A 22945-nucleotide genomic window follows, 5' to 3' on the forward strand; every position below is an offset into this window, starting at 1 on the left:
AAAGCTATGGTTTATTTCATGTATGGATGTAAGAGCTGGACCATAAAGAAGGCTGAGCACCAAAGAACTGATGCGTTTGAACTATGGTGTTGGAGAAGACTCTTGAGAGTCCCTTGGACTGCAAGGATATCCAACCAGTCCATCCTAACGGAGGTCAGTCCTGGGTGTACATTGGAAGGACTGATGCTGAAGCTCCAATACTCTGGCCACCTGATCTGAAGAACGGACTCATTTGAAATGACCCTGATGCTGGGAAAGATTGAGGGCAGGAAGAGAAGGAGACGGCAGAAGATGAGATGGTTTGATGGCATCACCAACTCAATGGACATGGGTTTGGGTGGACTCCATGAGTTGGTGATGGACAGGGAGGCCGGGCGTGCTGCAGCCCACGGGGTCGCAAAGAGTTGGGCACGACTGAGCGACTGAACACCAGTCCTCACAGTACAAAGGCCTGCATAGAACTCCTGCTTCCCTGAGACTGCAGTCCAACATGCAGCCGAATGCTTCCTCATCTACTTGAATGCTGTCTTCCATGAGGGGAAAGTCTTCCTGTTTATCCTTCAATGCAGCCCAGACATGACTGAGTCAAAATCTGTCTGTTCCTTCCATAGGCGTTTCCATGGAAACTCTGAGCAAGCTCAGGGAGTTGATGGACAGGGAGGCCTGGCATGCTGCAGTCCATGAGGTTGAAAACAGTCAGACAGGACTGAGTGAACTGAACTGAACTGATGGAAACTTCATCCCACATTTGAGTTAAGCACCTTGAGGTAGGAAGGAGATATTACTCACTTGTGTGCTTTAAACTTTTTTATAGTTTTTGATATGCAGAAGACAAGCATCATATGATGAATGAGGGAATGAACAAACAATAAAAACACTATAAAGGTTTTGATACTGAGGAAAATAGATTCTATACGCAACTTTTAAATTTGAAGCATTTAATTAGAATCAGATTGCAAATGCTAAAATAAACTGATTCTAGTTTAAAAACAGAGCATCCATAAAAAATTCTGTTACCACTTAAAGTTAGCTGTGTCATCACAATGACATATGTTTATAGCCTTTTTCATATTTATACATAAATGAGTATGGCAAGAAAACTTAAAGTTTAGAAGAGTTTGTAAAACAGAACCACTCCGTAACTATTAGACGCAATCCTGATAAAATGAAATAATGCCCCAAATGTCAAGCAGTTAAAACTCTCCTTAATTTCTGGTGAGAATGCAAAATGGCAAACTCTCAACAGGTGATGGATAAGCAAACTGTGACACCCACACAATGGAATGCTACCCAGCATGGAAAGGAACTGATCACTGATACATGGAACAGAGTGGACGAGTGTTCAATGCTAAGCGAAAAAAGCAGCGAGACTTTAAAAGACTATATACAGTGTGTCTATGTTCATAGTGACACTCTCGCAAAGGTAAAACTACAGGGACAGAAAACTGATTTGTCTTTGCCAGGGACAGGAGAACACAGCCGGTTAACTCTAAGAGTACAGTACTCACCTACACATGAACCTTCAAGTCACAAATTTTCAGAGTGGACGTGGAGCTTACTAATGAAAACCGGATGGAAGTGGGGGCCCAGAGAAAGGACAAAAAGAAACAAGAGGAAGAAGTAACTGAAGGACTGAAGAGATTCAGGACGCAGGAGATGGCAAGGGAATCTGAGGAGGTGCTGTTAGCTTTCGAGGCACAGGACCCAGAGGGAGAAGGTACAGGAAGGTTGCAGGAGCTGCTCAGAATGCAATCCAGGGCTGATATGTCATCTATGTTCAGGAAAATATAGCTGCCACCCAGACGTCACTGCATCGCTTCTTTAAGTGCTTAGATAGAATTGAATCCGGCAAAAAAACAAAAAAACAAAAACAGAACTTGTGCCGTTACCCTCAGGCACGAGTGAAGCTGCAGCTCGCCCTCCATCTCCTGTGGCTGGTGAAACCTCAGCTACACCGTCTCCCACCCTCTTCCTTCCCGCAGTCGGTAAACTCTTCAAGAGGGTGCGCCTGATGCCCGCCCCCGGGTGCCAGCTGCTGTACCGTCCGACTGTATTTTTCAGAACTGCACTTACTGTACCATAAGATTGAAACAGTTTTATTTTTTTGTTTTATATGTCTTATTTGTGTAGAAATTATTGCAAACATATTACAGCGTAGTAGTATATAGCTGACTGTGCTAGTTGGGTACCTAGGGTAACTTTTTGGATGTACAAACATGCTCTCAAAATGGAACTCATTCATAGGTGGGGGAATCGCCGCAGTTTCATTCCTGCGTGCTTGCCAAGTATGTACCATTATCTTATTCAAGCCCTCCAATATAACCCTATACAAAGCAGAAACTATCTTCTATCTCTTCTCAGAAGACAATGAATTTTTTTAAGAAAGAATTTGAACTCAGGTTTTATTTTTAACCATTTTTCTATTCTGTCTCAGAGTTTTTGGGGCCATGTCAAAATTTTATTCATAGATACCATAAAAGAGATGACTTTTACCATTAACAAGTATATACTTTTTCAGTCCTTTAAGAAAGCTTGCATTCAAAATCCTGAAAATAAATATCACTAGTGTTGGTCAATAAATATTCCAAATTATTACCTTCCTAAAACTCTAATATGGAAAGTCATTTGCATATGAAATGCTCTAAGTTTTTCCTCTCTCATAACATTTTATGATAGGTTTCTATATTCTGCCTTAATTATAATGATTTAAAAATATAAAATAACATAACATGGAGATAATATGAGTTAATCATCCCTCTATAATATACTGTACTGTTTTAAAATTTGTTTCTAATAGTAACTACAAATACACACATCATCATGTATTATGTTACTTTAAATAATTTGAAGTTAAAAGTAAAGGCTATTGGTATGCACGTATGAAGGATGATCAAGTATAAGTCCAGCATAGCAAATCAACTGATTTTTTAAATGCAAAGAAACTAACACATTTTCAAAAACACTTAAGTAAAACCATAAGAATCAGCCATGTTATTAATTTTAACTGAAGAAGATATTAATACCTGTATAATTATCTGTGCCTTATTTACATTAGGAACATCACACACACACACACACACAAACACGTGCATGTTCTGGGTGCGTTCAGTCACTTCAGTCACGTCTAGCTCTCTGTGATCCCATGGACGGTAGCCCACCAGTCTCCTCTGCCCCTGGGATTCTACAGGCAAGAACACTGCTGTGGGTTGCCATTTTCCACTCCAGGGGATCTTCCCAACCCAGGGATTGAACTGGCATCTCCTGCACTGCGGGCAGATTCTTTACTGCGTGAGCCATCAGGGAAGCACAGACACACTCATACAGAGGAACAAAACATCAATCACAATTAATCTAGTCCCCATAATAGAGAAAGAAAAGGCCATATCAAAAAACTCATATCCTGCAAAACTGCTTCTATTATGCATACCTAGGCCTGAAATTAGCATTTGATCTAATCTAGTTGGCAACTTCTAGATACGCCCCCTACGCCACATGAAATAAGAGCGTCTCTACAAGGATAGTAGAGAGAACACATCAGAAGAAAGGGAGAAAATTGGAATAAAAATTACTCCTATTAGTCTGCTGGCAGGAGATAATTAACCCACCATGGCTGTGCTTCCGGAGAAGGAACATCCTCTCTCTCCAATCCTGAGTCTCCCTTAGAAAGACAGCCAGAAGGGTATGATCTGGGGAAAACTGTGCTAAGAAGAGTAGGAGAGACTCGATCCTGACCTTAAAACACGGTGTGCTGCCTCGTGTGAGGAGTGAAAGAAAAGGCAGTTCTAGGAGTAAGTAAGGGCGAGCGGGCTTCAGGGAAGACAGGCTGGCCTCAGTCTCTCTGGTGAGCATGGGAGTGGCTGCTTTGAACATCTGATTCCTGGAGAAAAGGAAGCGGTAGGATCTATGATATTTTCAGATAAAAATGACAAAATCTAAGCAAAGCACCTCACATGACTCGATGTTTTTATTTAGTGGGTACATACAGAGTAGTTGTCAAGGTTGTATATTGTCAGCCTGCTTATTTAACTTCTATGCAGAGTACATCATGCAAAATGCCAGGCTGGATGAAGCACAAGCTGGAATCAAGATTGCCAGGAGAAATATCAGTAACCTCAGATATGCAGATGACACCACCCTTATGGCAGAAAGTGAAGGACAACTAAAGAGCCTCTTAATGAAAGTGAAAGAGGAGAGTAAAAAAGCTGGCTTAAAACTTAACATTCAAAAAACTAAGATCATGGCATCTGGTCCCATCACTTCATGGGAAATAGATGGGGAAACAGTGGAAACAGTGGCTGACTATTTTCTTCGGCTCCAAAATCACTGCAGATGCTGACTGCAGCCATGAAATTAAAAGATGCTTGCTCCGTCAAAGAAAAGCTATGACAAACCTAGACAGCATATTAAAAAGCAGAGACATTACTTTGCCTACAAAGATCTGTCTAGTCAAAGCTATGGTTTTTCCAGTAGTCATGTATGGATGTGAGAATTGGACCATAAAGAAAACTGAGCACCAAAAAACTGACGCTTTTGAATTTTGGTGCTGGAAAAGACTCTTGAGAGTCCCCTGGACTGCAAGATCAAACCAGTCAATCCTAAAGGAAATCAGTCCTGAATATTCATTGGAAGGACTGGTGTTGAAGCTGAAACTCCAATACTTTGGCCACCTGATGCGAAGAACTAACTCATTAGAAAAGACTCTGATTGTGGGAAAGGTTGAAGGCAGGAGAAGGGGATGACAGAGGATGAGATGGTTGGATGGCATCAGTGACTTGATGGACTTGAGTTTGAGCAAGCTCCAGGAGCTGGTGATGGACAGTGAGGCCTGGCATGCTGCAGTCCATGGGGTCGCAAAGAGTCGGACACGACTGAGCGAGTGAACTGACTGATGAAGGTGCTGTACATGTGTGCCCAGTCCTATCTGACTCTTTATGACCCCATGTACTGTGGCCCACCGGGGTCCTCTGTCCAAGGGATTCTCCAGGCAAGAATACTGCAGTGGGTGGTCAGTTTCTCCTCCAGGGGATCTTCCTGACCCAAGGACTGACCCCGCATCTCCTGTGGCTCCCGCATTGGCAGGCAGGTGCTTCACCACTGTGTCACCTAGGAAGCCCATAAAGTAACTATAGCACATGCTTAATTTCATTACATTAATATATGCTCCTGGAGTCAAATTAAAAGCCCCTATTTCCTCTTATTCTGTGACTCTTCTGCAAACCACAAATTATTACTTAATGTTCTTCTTTTCAGGACATGCCTGAATGAGAGTCAATACTCTTGGCACCATAAACTTGCACTTTGAGAAAAAATTTTCATCCAAGATTTGTAACATCTCTACCAATAACAGTGACAATGTTATGTCTATTCTAGATGTTTTTTAGAAAAGAGAATCACATCTCTTCTCACATACAGAAATAAATTTGAGTTACATAAAACTATAAATTGTAATATCTGTTTTGGCTACTAAGCTCTGGCACAGAGTGAAATAATCACAGATTCCTAGGATCACAGAATCCAACACATCAAAGAATGTAAAAGCTTCCTTTTTTCCACACTAGCTATTTTCCTTACTCTTCAAAGTTCCTCAGACTGAAACCTTACATCCTTTAAAAGACCAATGCCGTTTTATTCCATCTAAAACCAACGGGTGCAAGTGAATAGGTCATGTTATATTTTTTAGAATAGTTGTATTAGTATCTTCAGAATATTAATAAAATTAATAAATATTCATTACTTCCTAGAGATATTATTACTTGAAATATTAGGAAAAAACTATACAAAATCAAAACATATATTGCCAGATTGAGCAAGTATCTTAACAAAATAAATATCAACAAAAATGAAATCTCAAATTAAATACACTTATTTTTCTTACCTGAAGAAAATTACCAGGTTGAGAAACAATTCTATTACTATTAAACATTGATGCTTGTTTACATGGTACTAAATCCTTTAAAGTAAAATAACTAGCCATATGGATTCTATATGCAAATATTTCTCAGGGCTTTAAAAAGCTAGTTTAGTCCTCAGCTAAAAATCCAAACAGACACAACTTATTTCATACCTTCTATTTTGGGCCAAACTGTGTTTCTCCAAAAATTCAAAATGTTAAAGTCCTAACCCCCAGGACTTCAGAGGGTGAGTGCACTTGGGGATGAGGTCTTTAAAGAGGTCTTTAAGTTAAGATGAGGACAGTAAGGAGGACACTGGTCCGGCGTGATTGGTGTCTTAGCACTAAGAAGAGGAAGTTAAGACACAGGCCTGCGCAGAGGACAAGCACGCGGAAGCACAAAAGAGCCATCTACAGGCCGAGGAGCGACGCCTCAGAGAAGCCAGCTCTGCAGCGCGTTGGTCTGAGCGCCCTCCTGCCTGTGGGCATGGCTGCCCGAGTTTTAGGCCACACGGCCGGTGGTCCTCTTGCTATGGCAGCCCTCCCGCCACACTAGCAGACCATTCTGCAGTTTCCCTTGAGAAAAAGAGATCCCATGGAGGAGGACAACGGTGGCTCCCACTTACAGACATCTGATGTGAATACCACTGACTGTAAAAGTAGTTCTTGAATTTGAAAAATAAAATTGAAAAAAAATTATACCCCATGCATAAACATCATTCTGTTTTAGGTGTTATGTTTTTTAAAGCAGTACAAAATAAAATCCCTGTTGTCTAAGACTTTACAATCAAAATACAGAAAAAAACCCACATATGAAACAAAAGTAAATTCTGCACAGTCATACAGATGACCATCTGAGTGCCATAAATTTTAAGTGCTGTATGTATTAGGAATGGCAATTTCTAGGTGCATTTGCTACTAGGCTGCATAGAAAAGAAACACCTATGTTTACAGACATATATATCTGTCTCCTGACGGAGTATACAAGAATTTCAAGGTTTCCAGATTTTTAACTTTAGAAAAAGATATACAGAAAGAAGTTTTTCTTACAAGATTGCCATGAGCACAGATTCCCATGCCATTAACCTATAAAAAGATAGGGATAAACATGGATGGAGTGATTACCATACCTAACACATTGCTTACAGTCACATATATATATAATTTTATACACATATCATATACATATTATATATTTCCCACATTAGTTTCCTAGATGTCCTATAAAGAAGATCACAAATTAACAGTCTAGGTGGCTTAACACATGAGAAGTCTGTTTTCTCACAGGTCTGGAGGCTGGAGGCTCCAAATCAATATGTCAGCAGAGCCATTCTCCCTCTAACGCTCTGGGCAGCCTTCGTCTCTTTCTGGATTCTGAAGTTGGCCTAAAATCCTTTCTGTTCCTTTGCTGGGAGCTGCATAATTCTCTCTCTGCGCCCGTCTTCACACAGCGTTTTCTTCTGTATGTTCGCATCATCTTCTTATAAGGATACAAGTCAGGTTGGGTTAGGGACTCTATTCCAGTAAGACCTCATCGTAACCAATGACATCTGCAGCGACCCGTTCCCCAAATAAGGCCCCATTCTAAGGTCCTGGGGCTCAGGATGGCAGCATATTATTTCGGGAGACATAATTTCAAGCACGACCACAGAGGCAGATGGAGAGATGGAAGATACATAGATAGGTGGATGGCGGGCATACTTGTCAGAGAAATTTTCTGTGCTGTAGGTCGGGGGAGGCAGCACTCTGAACTGACCAAGTACGTCCTACGTTCATCTACGGAGTAAAGGCGTCTGGCTTCCAGTGGCATGTAGCCGCCCCCTACCCATCCCCATGTGTAAGTGGAAGTGGCCTGCGCAGACATACCTTACAAGGCTGTCGTGAGGATAAATACACTCACGCCTGTGAATATGGGAAGACTGTGGACACAGTGCTAAGCACTACCTATACTAGCTGCCATCACCCCCTCCTGCACTGTTGCCTAATTCTCCCTGCGATTATTATGAGATGAATGTTAACGTCCTACTTTACTGAAAAGAAACTCGCGCTCAAGCAGGTAAACTAACAAGCCTAACATCACAGAGAAGGTAAATGTGACATCATGAAACCCAGCGGAGTGACTCGGGAGCAGACACACTGCCTGCAATTACACGCTGCTTTGATGCTGTGGCAGGCGCTGTCCCATCTCATTGAGAAATACATGAATTAACCCCAGGTATAAAAGAAACATGTAGAGGAACATTTTCCTCACTGCCATAATCTGAAAGTAAGTAATTCACATATTTTTACTTATTATATAGTATGAATCTATCTAGTAAGGAAATTTTAAAATAAATAATGCTCACAATATTAAAAAAAAACAAAGCTATTATACATAATTTTATTTTAAAAATACATTTGTGTCTTGTGATGCATGATTTTATAAATAGCTCTTTATATAATTACACTATTTTATGTAATTTTTAGAAAACTACCTTGATTTTATACCCTGGCAACTTTATAAAAAAATTAAAAAAGCACAAGTGTATTATTCGGGAGAAAGAAAAATTTGTATTTGAATTTTCGCTTCAAATGAGTAACTCTCTAATGCTGGTAATTTGGCACTTAAACCCTGACCTGGAATGACAGTTCACAGATAAAACATGAAGCTTCTAATTTCTAAAATTTCCTCCCTGAAAATCCTTTCATGAAATAATTTCAAATTTTACACTAGAGTAAGCCACCGACACTGGTTTTCTCACAGCGGTTCTGACTGTCTCTATAAAGCTGAGTCTCAGGTGGAGAATAAGAATGTTTTTCTAGTCTCTGCACATTACCACTTTGTAAGTGACTTTCTTTCCTCACTTTGAACAAAAAGAAGAGTACATTTGCATTTGAACTTAACAACAGAGTACAGAAATAAAAAGGATCTCCAAAAAGCAGTGAATATTCCCCAAAGACAAAACTGTCTTCAAATTTAACTAATGCTTAAAATATACAACAGGATGATAAAAGGGGGGAAAAATGCTTTTGAGGCAGGCAGAAGTGGATTGAAATCCAAGCTACGGACATCCCTGAAAAATTTTCAACACTATCTAGATTTCCATTTTCTCACTGTAAAAGCAAGAAAAGGTTATTGTGAAGAACACACTAAATATAGAACTCAGGTAACTAGCAGATTGTCTAATACAGAGCACGCTCCCACCAAATGTTCCCACTGCGGCAAATCTAACAAGGGAAAGTGAAAATCTAAACTGCATAATCTCCATAAAAAATGGGACAATTTGTTTAGCAAACTCTCTGTAGAAATCCATGCTGTGCCTTTTGTTGTTTCCTCCCTCTTCTTTTGGAGCAAAATGCTAAAATCTGGGGGTAGGAATGATAACGGCTTCCCCGATAGCTCAGCTGGTAAAGAATCCTCCTGCGGTGCAGCAGACCCCGGTTTGACATCCGGGTCAGGATGATCCGCTGGAGAAGGATTAGGTGACCCACTCCAGTATTCTTGGACGTGCCTGGTGGCTCAGCTGGTAAAGAATTCACCTGCAGTGTGGGAGACCTGGGTTTGATCCCTGGGTTAGGAAGAACCCCTGGAGAAGGGAAAGACTACCCACTCCAGTATCCTGGCCTGGAGAATTCCATGGACTGTATCGTCCGTGGGGCCGCAAAGAGTCGGGCACAACTGAGTGACTTCCACTTCCAACACATTTAGGTTACCTGAAGGTAAGAGCTCTGCCCACATCCATGCCATCCATACAAGGATAATGGGTATTGTTGAAAAGAGAGTAGCAAACTCTATTTATTTGCCTAGTAAATGCAACGTTTTATTTAAAATTGCTGATGCGAAACTTAACTGGAGATTTTAAGAGGCTGATACTTAGATTCCCCTCCTCCACTTCTATCATCTAATCTCTCCCCCAACACTTGCCCCGACCTCCAAATAATTTGGAAATGTTTCCTCTGTGCCTGCTACTCTATTTACATGAAACTTCAGGACCTAGGGGTTGAGAAAAGCAATTCAACTGCCTCAGCAGTACACATGTGAAACAAACTAAAAATAGATGTATACCTGTCTACATCTGTTTTTCATGCAGAAGTATAATGTAGCCTTTGGAGGGAACACGTTGGTTTTCTTCCCTTAAAAACACTTAAAAGGGCTCATTTATTTCAGTTCTTATTTAAGATATTGGTCCAAAATACACTGGAACTTTATTCAACAATGGAATAAAGATCAAAACCACAGCTACAATATCAGCTTTTTAAACTTGTCAAATCTCAACAGCACTAAACCGGTTCTTCATTGTTCCTTATGTTATTCTTATTTCGTAAGTACTCAAACAGCCTGTGCCATTCTTCACTGCTTCTTTTCTGCAATGATTTCCTTTTCAATGATTTAAGCAGACTATTCTCAAAAGCGATGCTCAGAAATCCAATTACCATTCCAACACCATGCTTTTGTAAGCCCAGAGCATTAAACCATAGAATATGCTTCTTCTTGCCCCTTCCTTACACCTCTCACTCAGACACTCTGCCTTCCCTATCAAAAGGGGTTTGGATTTTGTTTCGCTTTGCTTGGCTTTCTTTGGATAAGGAAAAGTGAACATAAATTTTGTTAAAACAAACAGATGGAAAAAAAAAAAAAACTATAACTCTTTCACATGAAAATAAATCCAAGGAAATATATAAAAGAAAAACTGAACAATAGGCAATTTCTTCCTTAAAATAGTGTTTGTCAATTCTATCTTGAAAGCGGTTTACGAATTATAAATTGAAATGTTTTAGTAGACATAAGCAACAGCTAATTGCCTTCATATTCAACGTCTTGTTTGGCAGATAAACTAGGAGAAGGTCTTACGGCAGTTACAGCAGGTAACTTCCCACTTACATGTGTTATCTTTGTGAATTCATTCATCTCGTGAATATATGTGTGTGTCTATGTATGTCTGTGCACGTGAGCATGTATTGTGAACAAATAAAAAAGGATAGAAATTGATAGAGATATTAGAGCAGATTTTCTAACTTAATTTCTGAATGCAATAAGCAAAGACATGACAAAGGGTCAAGGAAAGAAAGAGGTCTTTAATTGGATTAAGGCTGACTGAATCCATTTAGAACAAGAGCTCTGTGTTTAAGTTTTGTTTAACCATGAGCCATTTCAGATTAGCTGTATTCTAAAAAAGACAAAAGAAAGTAAATCATTTAAACTCTAAATCTGAAATGAAACCAATTTTTCACAGCCCATGTTAGAATGAAGCTAAGATACACACAGGACTCCTTAGAAGTGATGGAAATTTTATGAATACAGAACCAAGAGCTCTTATGATCAATGACCATCTGGTCACCTGAATGTCTTTTTAGTCCAACATTAGCTTTGAGAAATAAAAATATCCTTTATAAAGAAAATTATAAATAATACATTAATTTTATATTCTACAGAACTTACTTTAAAAATAATTTCAATATAAGCAAAGTATATTGAATAATTTTATATATATGTATGTATGTATATGTATATATACACATATGTATACATACAAAGAGTGGAGAAAGAACATAAGCCAAGTAATACCTAAGCACCACATATTTAAGAGCAGATAGCAGAACACGATAGTTAAAAATGGACTTTGAAGAGTGTGTTATTTCATGTAAATTTGTTTGGACATCATTATGTAGGTCAATGTTTTCTCAAAGTGTGATTTTTGGAGCGGTAGCAATAGAGAAACGCAGCATGTTTAATTAAAATGCAGATTGCCGGGCAAGCTCAGAATCTAAAACCTCTGGGATGCAGTCCAGAGATCATCATTTTCCCAAGCCCCCCAAGAGCTTCTGGGGAAGTCTAAACTTGAGAGTCACTCCCAGATAAAGTGCAATAAGAACACTATCAGTTTCTTTCTCCAAAGAAGACTCTGAAGAGAGTGTCGAAGGGACTGGAGGGGCTGAGGCAGAAGCTGGACACCTGGTTGACTGGCTATTCCAATCGCTGAGGCAAACTGTGTCTACATCATCTTGTTAAAACGCTCCTCCCATGTACGCTGTTAGGGACATTAAAATGGAGGTAGTCTTGTTTAGGCTTCAGAAGTAGGGGGACAAGACCCTGACCACCTGCTGACCTTGCCTGGATCCTCCTGGACTACGTGTCTGCTGGTAAACACACCGACTGTTACCAGCAAGTCAACCAGCACTTTAGGTAACAGAGGAGTGGGTTTGCAATCTCTTAAGTCCCTGGGGGTCTAGGCAACCCCTTCTCCATCCTCCTCTGGGCCTAAGGAAATGTTCTGACTCACAAGGGGAAACAAACAGCCTTGTAAAAAGAAAAACCAGAGCTGCGTTTTTGCTTACAAACTGATGATGATATCAACTTGCGACTTGGGATTATAAGCAGAAGCCCCCAAAGCTGCAATCTGAGGTCTCATCCAGGGTGTCGGTGTGGAGGTGGGGGGTGGGGGGTAGTGGCCACACCTCCCGGTTGGACCCTTTCCCAACTGGGACTCCACGTGGCTGTTAATATGAGGGGATTCCCAGTTCTGTTCAAGTCAGGGTGTAGGTTGTTGACCCAGTTTGGTGAGTACACGCTGTTATTTTGCTCTTTTGTTTCTATTTCCTTTCTTATAGTAACTATACCATGAAATTAAGTCAAATAATCCTCCATAAAGAATTGAAATTGTAACGACTGGTTTCTTTTGTTAACAAATCCTTCCAACCTAAAACAAAAGTAAAACATTCAGCAAAACATACATATTTGCTTTTTTCCATTTTGAATAACTGGAGGCAAATTCCTCTTTGTTTTTATCTTAGTAAATGGGACTGCAAAATTAGTAAAACGGCCCTGGATTTATGTATATATATATATATATGTATTCCAAAGTATAAAGAAATTCAGAATAACAGTACATCTTTTTACTTATCTTTGGCTGGAAAGATGTATACTTACAAGATACACATGTATTTTATATATGTGTGAAAGCGCAAGTCTTTCAGTCATGTCCGACTCTTTGCGACCCCATGGACTATACAATCCATGGAATTCTCCAGGCCAGAATACTGGAGTGGGTAGCATTCTTCAGGGGATCTTCCCAACCCTCTTCAGGGGATCTTCCCAACCCAGGGATCGAACCTGGGTCTCCCACATTGCAGGCAGATTCTTTACCAACTGACCCACCAGTGAGTATGTCTTATTTCCCAGTTTCATCGTCTCAAGTCCGGCTGCCCAGATGCTGCAGTGGTAGCAACCAAACCCAGATTTACTTTGCACCTCAAGTTGTCAATTACTGATGCTATTCTCCAAGCACCACACACACACACACACACAATTTTGTTTCCTATCAACTGATGCTGCAGTTGGATCCCACAATTAGGCGGATCAAGTTTCCAGTGGAGCCAGTATGGAATGTCTACTTTGATAATTAGCTGGAGAGAAAAGTTTTGAATTGCTGTTTTGCAAAATCAGACAAGAAGCTGTTGAAGAATACGTACAAGTTAAGATAATCTGTATGAGCGATTCTAGCAGGCACCTCAGTACGGGACTAGACAAGAAAGTCATTAGATTAATGCAGGTAGGACGGATAATGCTGCAGGTGCAGAACGGGAGCAAAAGAGTTGAAAAGGCTGGGGCGAGAGCGAGTTCCAGGCAGAACAACAAGAGGAAAACCAGAAGTGAGGACACAGTGAGTTTCCTGGGCAGAATTCATGAGCGCTGATACTAAAGGGACCAAGGAGGTTTGGGTGCTCGACGGATGGCATACATTATGAACGGGAAAATAAGCCACGAAGCAAAGACCTCCACGAATCTACAAGAGGCTCCCAGGAAGAAATAAAACAGTGTGGCTAGAGAGCTATCAGCTACAGAAAAGCGGAGGTTGGACAAAACAAGAAACAAAAAAAAGCCTAGAAAGCAGAAATATGAATTGCGATGCTCGTAACATCTCCCTGACATCCTTAGGTTTCCACATATGGAACTGGAGAGAAAACACAGCGGCCCCCAGAGGCAGCTGCAGAGGAAATGACAACTTAAGGAAAGAACTAGGGAGTTTGTGGCTCAAGAGAGTGCTGGAAATCCCAGGGAGACATTGAGACAATGCAGGCGGGGGGGCCACTTAAGACCCAAAGGAGGTTCCAGGCGATAAGGTGGGAAGAGCTCAAAGATGTTAGCACTACGAGGGAGGCGAGGAGAACAACAGAGGCGAGAGGCTGGTTTCTGGAAAGGGGACAGAGAGTCAACTCCATTCACTGAATTTAAGGATCTTCATGGGACTACATTAAAACCAGAAGACTAAATTCAGAGTCCCACTCACCTTCAAGTGAATGAAGCTTTAGTTAAGTACTAAATTTGGAGTCTATAGACTCCGTTGCATTCAAGCAAGGGAATGATTCATTTCTATCGGGGAAGGGAGTCTGGGGTCAGAACTTCCTCTCCTGACTATTTCTATTCAGACAGCAGCAGTTCCAGATAACATGCAAATTAAGTTGCCACTAAACATTTATACCACTAGCTAACATTTATTGAGCGCCTGACACATGCCAAGGACTGTGCTGTACCTTCCATATGGATTATATCATTTTATTCCCAACAGAAGATGATAAGGAAGGCTTTATTATTACCTCCATGTTACAGATGAGGAAACAAATACACATTGAGCCTAAATAATGTGCTCAAAGTCCCACAGTCAGTAAGTAACGGAGTTAGAATGCAAATCCAACCATTTGACTCTGCAGGCCTTATTTTAAACGCCACGTCGTATGTTGTGCTTGAGGATGCAAGACCACAATGCTTGAGCACCACTGTCTGGCGTGTGAGGACACCCAGGGCAGATACTATAGTTCTTTTCAAGTGTGTGTACTTGGGCACTTTACTTGGAAGATAAAGAGGTCAGCAATTACTCTACGCCAGGAAAACCAGGTGATGCATTACAGGGTCAATTTCTAATCCTACATTTCCTTTATGTCATCTGATCATCCTCTGTTCAGCCACTTAAGGAGAAAGAAGACCTTTATGCCTTCCAGAAGGTACCTTTACTCTTTAAAAAAAAAAGATGAGGGACAGAATAGAAAGGCAAAATTCTTGACTTTTGACTTCCAATGAGCTTATGCACTGAGACAAACAATTAAAAAAAAAATACTCACTAGGATTTTAATATTTTCCTAATTGAGAGCTACTAGGTGTTCTCTGAAATAGGGTAGAAAAGAGAGAACTGGGGTGGAACAAGATCAGTATCAATATGAAGCGTATCTCCGGGACAGGCCTTTGTCTTGCCTGTTTCCTCTACCCTGAGATAACATCAGGTTACAAGCATGGGGTGATGGCAGAGGGAGGACCCGCCCCCCACCCAACTTGGTATCTGAAGGTAGGTAGTAATCTCATAGCCGTAACGAGAGTAAGAAAAAAAAATGACTATAGTCCCAGCAATAAGGACCATGAAAACACTCAGTCCACCAAGGAAAGCATGCCAAAGAAAAAAAAGACACTGCAGGGCTAAGGGTCTCCATCTGATTTTTTAGTATTGTTTCTGCCCCTTGAATTTTGTTGCAACCCAAAAGAAAATAGTTGCACCATCAGAAGAAAGTAGTCCAGGTTTTACACGGACAATGTCCCCAGCATTTTTCCTCCATCTACTCAATACTGCAGATTCTAATTTGGACTTTCCATTTTCCGCCCTGCCTTGTTGAAATGGTTCATGGAGCCTTGGACATAAAGAGTCTGGAAGAACAGATTTCTCAGTTCATACATATGTTTGGAACACCAGGAAATGGACACTACTCTCCAGGAATGCGTCTAAAAATACTCTCTTCCTGTCCTAATTGGTGCATATAGTACAGCTGCTCCCACGCTGTCTCAAAAACCTCTTCAGATTCATTCTTCCTACTCCCCCTTCACTATTCTGTACTCATTCCCTAGCGTTCAGTCAGACACAGTGCAGATATCCAGTAAATATTCAAATATTTCTTTGAAATAAGAAAAGGAAGCAAGGGAAGAAAAAAGCTTAAATACTGATTGGTTGGTTTATTGCTCTACGGCAAGCACTTGTGTAAACTATATAAAACATCTAAGAAAGCTGTGTTTTCCTAGGGTATGAAGTTTAAAAATTCCTTTCTCTGTAACTTGGTACAAGAATTGACTTTAAAAGTACTGGCTTTCATTTTAAATAGACTGATCATAAAAAAGTATCATCCAAGCTAGAACACACTTAGTAAAAGGTCACTATTAATAATTAAGTCTGGAAAAGCACACACCAGGACTGTTACAATAGGGCAAACTAGGAAAACAATTATCCTAGTTTTCAATGACCTTCAGCAAAACCAAACTCACTAACTCAATATGTTGCTTGTACAAGGATAAGAGTGATGCTCTACAATACAACGATGTCTGTAACCTTTCTTTCATCTTTAAATGATCCTTGATCATGTACTTTTGTTTGCATTGAAAAAGTCTGATGACTGATGTTGGTATCCAAGAGTAACAGATATGTTAAAGGTTGACTACTTCATAAATGAATGAATAAGAAAGAAGCATGCTGATAACAGGGGATGAGTGCATTTCCTATAAAAAAAATACGTAAAAACTGTATACACCCAAGGGATACCCATAATTAGATAATTAAGTGGTACTGCCATGATAACTCAGCAATTTCTTTTTGTTATTTATACAGGAATATCAGTTTTTATTTCTAGACATGGTCTGCACATCTGGACACAGTGTCTCTAGAACCCAGAGGAGTTTAGTAACTCAGTTAGAATTGCAGAACAGGCTGGTGGATCCAGGCAAGGGAACTGTTCACCGAATTTGTGTTTAAACTTAAAATGAGAGTATCAGGTGGCCTAACCCTAACTTCAGTTCTGCTAGTAAGAAATTACTTGTGTCCCTATATTCTTTCTGGAAAATTTAATGCATGAAATAAATATTTTCAGCCTTGACGGGCCATCACAATCACTATAGATAGAAAAATTAGGAATGCCTAGGACCCACTCTCAGAGAAGGCGATGGCACCCCACTCCAGTCCTCTTGCCTGGAAAACCCCATGGACCGAGGAGCCTCGTAGGCTGCAGTCCAGGGGGTCGCAAAGAGTCGGACACGACGGAGCGTCTTCACTTTCACTTTTCACTTTCATGCACTGGAGAAGGAAATGGCGACCCACTCCAGTGTGCTTGCCTGGAGAATCCCAGGGACGGGGGAGCCTGGTAGGCTGCCGTCTATGAGGTCGCACAGAGTCGGACACGACTGAAGCTACCTAGCAGCAGCTACCAGCAGCAGCAGGACCCACTCTAAATCTCGGATTTCAGTGTTTCTAGGGTCTAGGTCTAATCTTGTTTAAAGAGCTCCGGATGGCTACCATACACAGTCAGGGACAGGAAGCAATACGGAGCTGGGATGGCACTGGCGCACAGAATCACTGCAGTCACCTCTCTTATCCCAGATTCCCTAAGCCATATAGCTGGGTTTCAGCATGGACCTCGAAAGTGCCCCCACCCAGAACAATATTTTCCTTTAATTATTTTGAGTGAAAATAAAGTATAAATATCAGTAAGCCATAAAAACGCAAAGAAAGAAAGAAAAGTCACTTCTTTTCAGATATTCAGACATCACCTGTAGTGGTAAAATGGCACCAGAACTTTATTAAATTTTAATAATAATGTAAATTTTGGTAGTTGAGTCCTAAATAAATCTGTACATCAACTATATTGAAAATAATTTACCTTGGATGCTATAACATCACAGTGGAGAGTGGAGAAACACAGAACAACAGGCACCCAGGGTTTGTGTCCCTCAATTACACTTGGTCCGCTTCTCTATTTGCTCCCCTTCTCCTGCCATTAAAGATGCTAAAGATATTTAGTCATTTGAAATATTGACATACATAAACTTTCTAAACCACAGTCACAGATAAGAGAGGCTATTTTCAGCAAACCTTTCCTGGGAAAATCACATTAATGTACTCTGAATAAAATAAAAGAAAGACCATCAGAAATAGACCAAAACTGGATAAAAACAGAAAAAATGTTAATGTTTCTTTACTACAATGAATAACCATTGACATAGAATTTATATTACCAGAGGCAAATATAATTTTTAAGAAAATTATGAGATTATGGGAAAATAAACCTCATAGGGGACCAAGAGGGAGGAGCATGATGGAGCCACTTTGTAACACACTGTAGTTAAATACATACATTCTTTTACAAATTCATGTTAAGATTTCTTTACCTAAAAAAATGATTTGAGATTACATTGAATATAATAAAAATTCTGAAATACCAAAATGAGATTTCAATAAGTAGAAAACCCCACCAACATATTTGCCATACAAAGGAAACTAAGATTAAAAATAATAATATATTCCAGTCAGCAAAATCTAAGCTACGTTCTTAATGATGAAAGATTCAGATCATGACTTAAAATAGAAAACAAGAAACTGATCTTCTTGATTACATTAGTAACTCCCTATAATAACACTCATTCTATATGCAAATTATTTGTGACATGAAGATTATCTATTCAATTCATATAAACCTTATGCATTTCTCCTTCATTTTGAGCAAAGCATGAAATAGACATTATAACAATTTGCTCTTTTATGCATGTTGTAATTGAAGATCAACTGTGTTTGACAACTTTAAATGTAAGGCTTTCTACAAGGAATACATTCCAGAGAATCATAAAAAAATAAGACAAAGTGAGGTAAATTCTCCTTTTTCACATGCAAAGCATACACTGAAAGATGCTGGAAGTCCAACTAAGTTAAACTGCTCATCCAAAAACATTTCTAAATATACAGAATTTGGGTGTCAGCATAGCTATGTCTGACATGAAGAGGGGATTTTTTAAAATACATAGTGAGCAGTCAGAATAACGCCTACATTTCACCCCAAAATCTATGTAATTCTTTAAATTGATGAAAATTACACAAGGTATCCCCTGGAGTAGGGAATGGTAACCCACTCCAGTATTCTTGCCTGGAAAATTCCGAGGACAGAGGAGCCTGGTGGGCTATGGCACATGGGGTTCCAAAGAGTACACATGGTATAACAAAACCTGAGAAATGGATAACTTTAAAAATATTGAAAATAACCTAAAATATTGAAAATATATAAATATTCTTAAATTCCCAAGACTTGCTGTTAGTGGTCTTAACATGACAGTTTCATTGGAGACTTCTACTTCTGACGATGGATTTTGAATAGAGAAAATTCAGTAGGTTACACATTATTATTTCTGTAACTAATACATATGATTAGTACTGCACTGAGAAAGCAGCAGTGAGGAAGGGGCTATAGTAAATCTCTCTTTAGCAAGACCTTTATCAACCCTTTTGCTCTTTCCGTTTCATTCTTCCTTTTTGATTTCTCTCTCTGCTTTCCTTTTCGTGAACGTGCTCTCCATCCTCCAAAGTCGGTTGGGTTTTGCTTTCATAACCTCTGGGTGTGTGAGTGTGAAGTCACTCAGTCCTGTCCAACTCTTTGTGACCCCATGGACTGTAGCCCAGCAGGCTCCTCTGTCCACGGAATTTTTTAGGCAAGAGTACTGGAGTGGGTTGCCATTTCCTTCTCCAGGGGATCTTCCGACCCAGGGATTGAACCTGGTCTCCCGCATTGCAGGCAGACACTTTACCACCTGCGCCACCATGGAAGCCTGTAAGTTCACCAACTATGGGCGCACCTTGGAATTCTGGAGCAAAGTGTTTTTACCTTATACTGTATGCTGCCACCTGAGCCCAGTTCCTCGTACTATTAACTGTTAGAGAATTGCAGTTACCTGGGCCCTTAATGACAAAGTTTTTCCTGCGTGTCTAAACCTATTTTCTCTCTAAGGAGCCAAGAAGATATCTGCTTAATTGCTGTTAGCATAAAAGTTATTTCAGAGAGATTGCAGATTACTTTTATCATTACTATAAAGGCTGGGAAAAAAAGGGAAAAAAACCTATTATTAGGAGGTTATTAAAGAAGTAAAACTGGGACCTTACTATCCCAATTACTAATATCATCTTGCAGTTTAAAAGCCTTTGGGATCTGCAATTCACTTGTGATATAGATGAAAACCACAGTAAAATCTCTCTAGACTGAAAGCACCCTGCTTTCCTTACCAAGGGGCGATCTTGGATCCCTCTGAGAAGAATCTAAGTGAAATCAGGTAAATAACACAGATGATACTTTGGCTTCTACTGTATTCAGAAAACCAAACACTACCTTCATCAAAACAAAGTAAAATGAAATAAAATTCCAGTGAGCACCTCCTCACCTTAGGGCCTGACACTCGATCCAGTCAATCAGACCCCCTCAAGGCGCTGGATGCTTTTCTCGCAAGCTCTTAATAGAGTTTGCAGTTTTGTATTTTTGTATGTGTTTAATTTTTGTTACTCTTTAGAAGGAATATATTTTAAATTGTCTTATATTCTCAAGTCATAGTGATTAAAGCTTCAACATATTTGCTGAGATACTGAAGGCTGACTACGTGCAAACAGGCATAGCTAACACTGCTGAGTGCTCAGCATGCGCAGGGTCTTTCAGGCACCACACACATACTAACAGCCGCCCTCCTCTTTACTGCACCGGCCACAGACTCTCTCATAACCATCTCGACCAGTGAGGAAACAGGCAGATATAAGCGTCTGGATATTCATCCTGTGACAAACGGGAAATCTGAGTCTCGAGAGCCTGACTCCCGTCCCTTGCTTCTAACCACTATTTTATGCAGTTATTACACTTGGAAATATATCTTGCTTAGAAAGGTAAGTATTTTTACTGAAAAAAAACAAAGACAAAAAAACCCCACAGGTTTTAAACACGTAATCCATGGTTGAACCTTTCTCCACTGTTTAATATGGAAAAAAGAAATAATAGTTATCATCGTTACACAATGATACAAGCACAGGTGATACACTAAAGGTCCTCAGTGACGCGAGGATGCGGAAAAGTCAAGCATAGAACGTCTGACCCCCTCATTCTGAAAACAGCACACATTTTTTGGAAAAACAACAACAACAACAACAACAACACTGTCCTGGTTATTGCCTGGCATGACGCTAAACGTTTTACATGAATCACCTCATTTAATCCTCAAGATGGTGAGGGCTCTGCTTGCCAAAGTAACTTGCAGGCAGACAGTGGTAGAAAATGTCAAACTAAACTGACTGTTCTAAAGAGCAAAACCAGGAAAAACCTTCAGCCATCTCCATTTAAATTAAGGAACTTGAGATCACCCGGTTTAGAGGGAGAAGGAATAGAAAGAATGTGGTGAAACTGATGAGGACAAATGTTGGAAAAGCCACTGAAAGGATAACAAAATTAACTAGCTGAAAATTAAAAGAGAGAGAGAGAGAGAGAGAAATACCAGCTGAGAGATAACCTGCTGCCCTGACAGCAGGCTCTTCCGCCTTCCCTAATCGCGTTCTGCTATTCAGGCTGGGCCGCGGAAAGCCCAGGTACTAGACTAAAGGTCCTCAGCGACGCGAGGATGCGAAAAAATCAAGCATAGAATGTTTGACTCCCTCATTCTGAAAACAGCACACATTTTTTGGAACAACGACAAAAAAAACACTGTCCTGGTTATTGCCAAATTCCCATCCATATGGCATTTATTTCATTTTCAAGCAATTTCTGGGAAAAAAAAATGTTATCTTAGTTTCTAAATCTAGAATAAGAGTATTTATTAACACTGAGTGCTTTTGAAAAAAATTTCTTACTTTCAGAAAAACAGCCATAACTTACTGAAATGAGATTCATCCTAGAGTTTATTTCCTTTCTCGTTTTGTATGTATATCATAAGCTTGAAATTCAAGCAGAGAATAATTGCATTTCCTTCCTCTAGTTTAATATACACTTTAAAATTCCAACTTAAATACTTGAGTAATATTTTCTTTAAGCATTAAGATGACAATGACAAAATAAACACACTTTAATCAAACTTAGAAAACAGCTCTTATTAAATCATTTTTTAACTTAATCTATAAAATGCTCAGGACTTCCCTGGTGGCTTAGACGGTAAAGCGTCTGCCTACAATGCAGGAAACCCAGGTTCGATCCCTGGGTTGGGAGGATCCCCTCGAGGAGGAAAAGGCAACCCACTCTAGTACTCCTGCCTGGAAAATTCCATGGACAGAAGAGCCTGGTAGGCTACAGTCCACAGGTGGCAAAGACTCGGACACGACTGAGCGACTTCAATTCACTTCACTTCATAAAATGCTCAAAAAGTTAACATAGTATCACTGTTTCTCTATTAGAGTTTGGCCTTAACAATTACTTAAAAGCTGGATATTATAAATAGCAATTTCTTTTTATTTTCACTGGCATATCATTCACAAGTTCACACTTGTGAACTTGCTTATTAAAAAAAAAAAAAATAACAGGGCAATGAGATAAGGGATTTATTTTGTTGAAAAGACATAATACAATGAGTAGAATTTACTGTGTGCTTAATATATGACAGAATATTCTTTTAATTGTTATTATAAACTATATTATTTCCTTATTCAAATAAGATTATGCAGTCATTATAAATCCCGTTTGATAGATGAGAACACTGAGTAGTTAAGAAACTTGCCCATATTTCAAAAGCTAGGGTTACTGGCATCAGCAAAGGAACCCAGTTAGGCCAGTTGTAGAATACAGATTCTTAACATTACTTAATATTGTAGAAAAAAAGAGAAAGCTTAAATATATGCTAATTGGAGGTGAATTTGCAGAGAGTATTTTTTGCTGTCTGGCATATGAAAGACAATCAAAGAATAATATAGTAATTTCAAGTGAAATAATACTTGGTTATTTCTAAAAACATCAAAGACGTATTCTGTTTTTATGTTTCCTGAAGGCCATACTAATAAAGATTCTATGGCTTGGCCATTTCTTGGTTCAGCTCTGTGTCTGTCAAGGAGAAACAGGCCATTTGTTCTACAACATAGAATCATTAAGATATAAAAATGATAGTCTGGGCTATAAGATGAAAACATATACATATATAATAAACTTCACATAAAACATACATCATTCTTAGTGGTTTAGAAGAAATGAATATGTGTTCTAAACGAATGAATACAGATATCTGTCACGAATGTGCAAGATTTAATTCTAGCCTTTAGAGTCTCAGCTGAAGTT

The 22945-nt window shown here is 39.6% G+C and overlaps 1 non-coding gene across 1 annotated transcript; it reads left to right on the forward strand.

Annotated features, from left to right (window-relative positions):
- The first annotated feature begins 21817 nt into the window (after positions 1-21817).
- Positions 21818-21889, forward strand: TRNAC-ACA (transfer RNA cysteine (anticodon ACA)). The gene has a single exon. It is a non-coding gene; the product is annotated as a tRNA-Cys (tRNA).
- Positions 21890-22945: the final 1056 nt, after the last annotated feature.

The sequence above is a fragment of the Budorcas taxicolor genome, chromosome 14 (genome assembly GCF_023091745.1).
Source record: "Budorcas taxicolor isolate Tak-1 chromosome 14, Takin1.1, whole genome shotgun sequence".
In the NCBI taxonomy this organism is placed as follows: Eukaryota; Metazoa; Chordata; class Mammalia; order Artiodactyla; family Bovidae; genus Budorcas; species Budorcas taxicolor.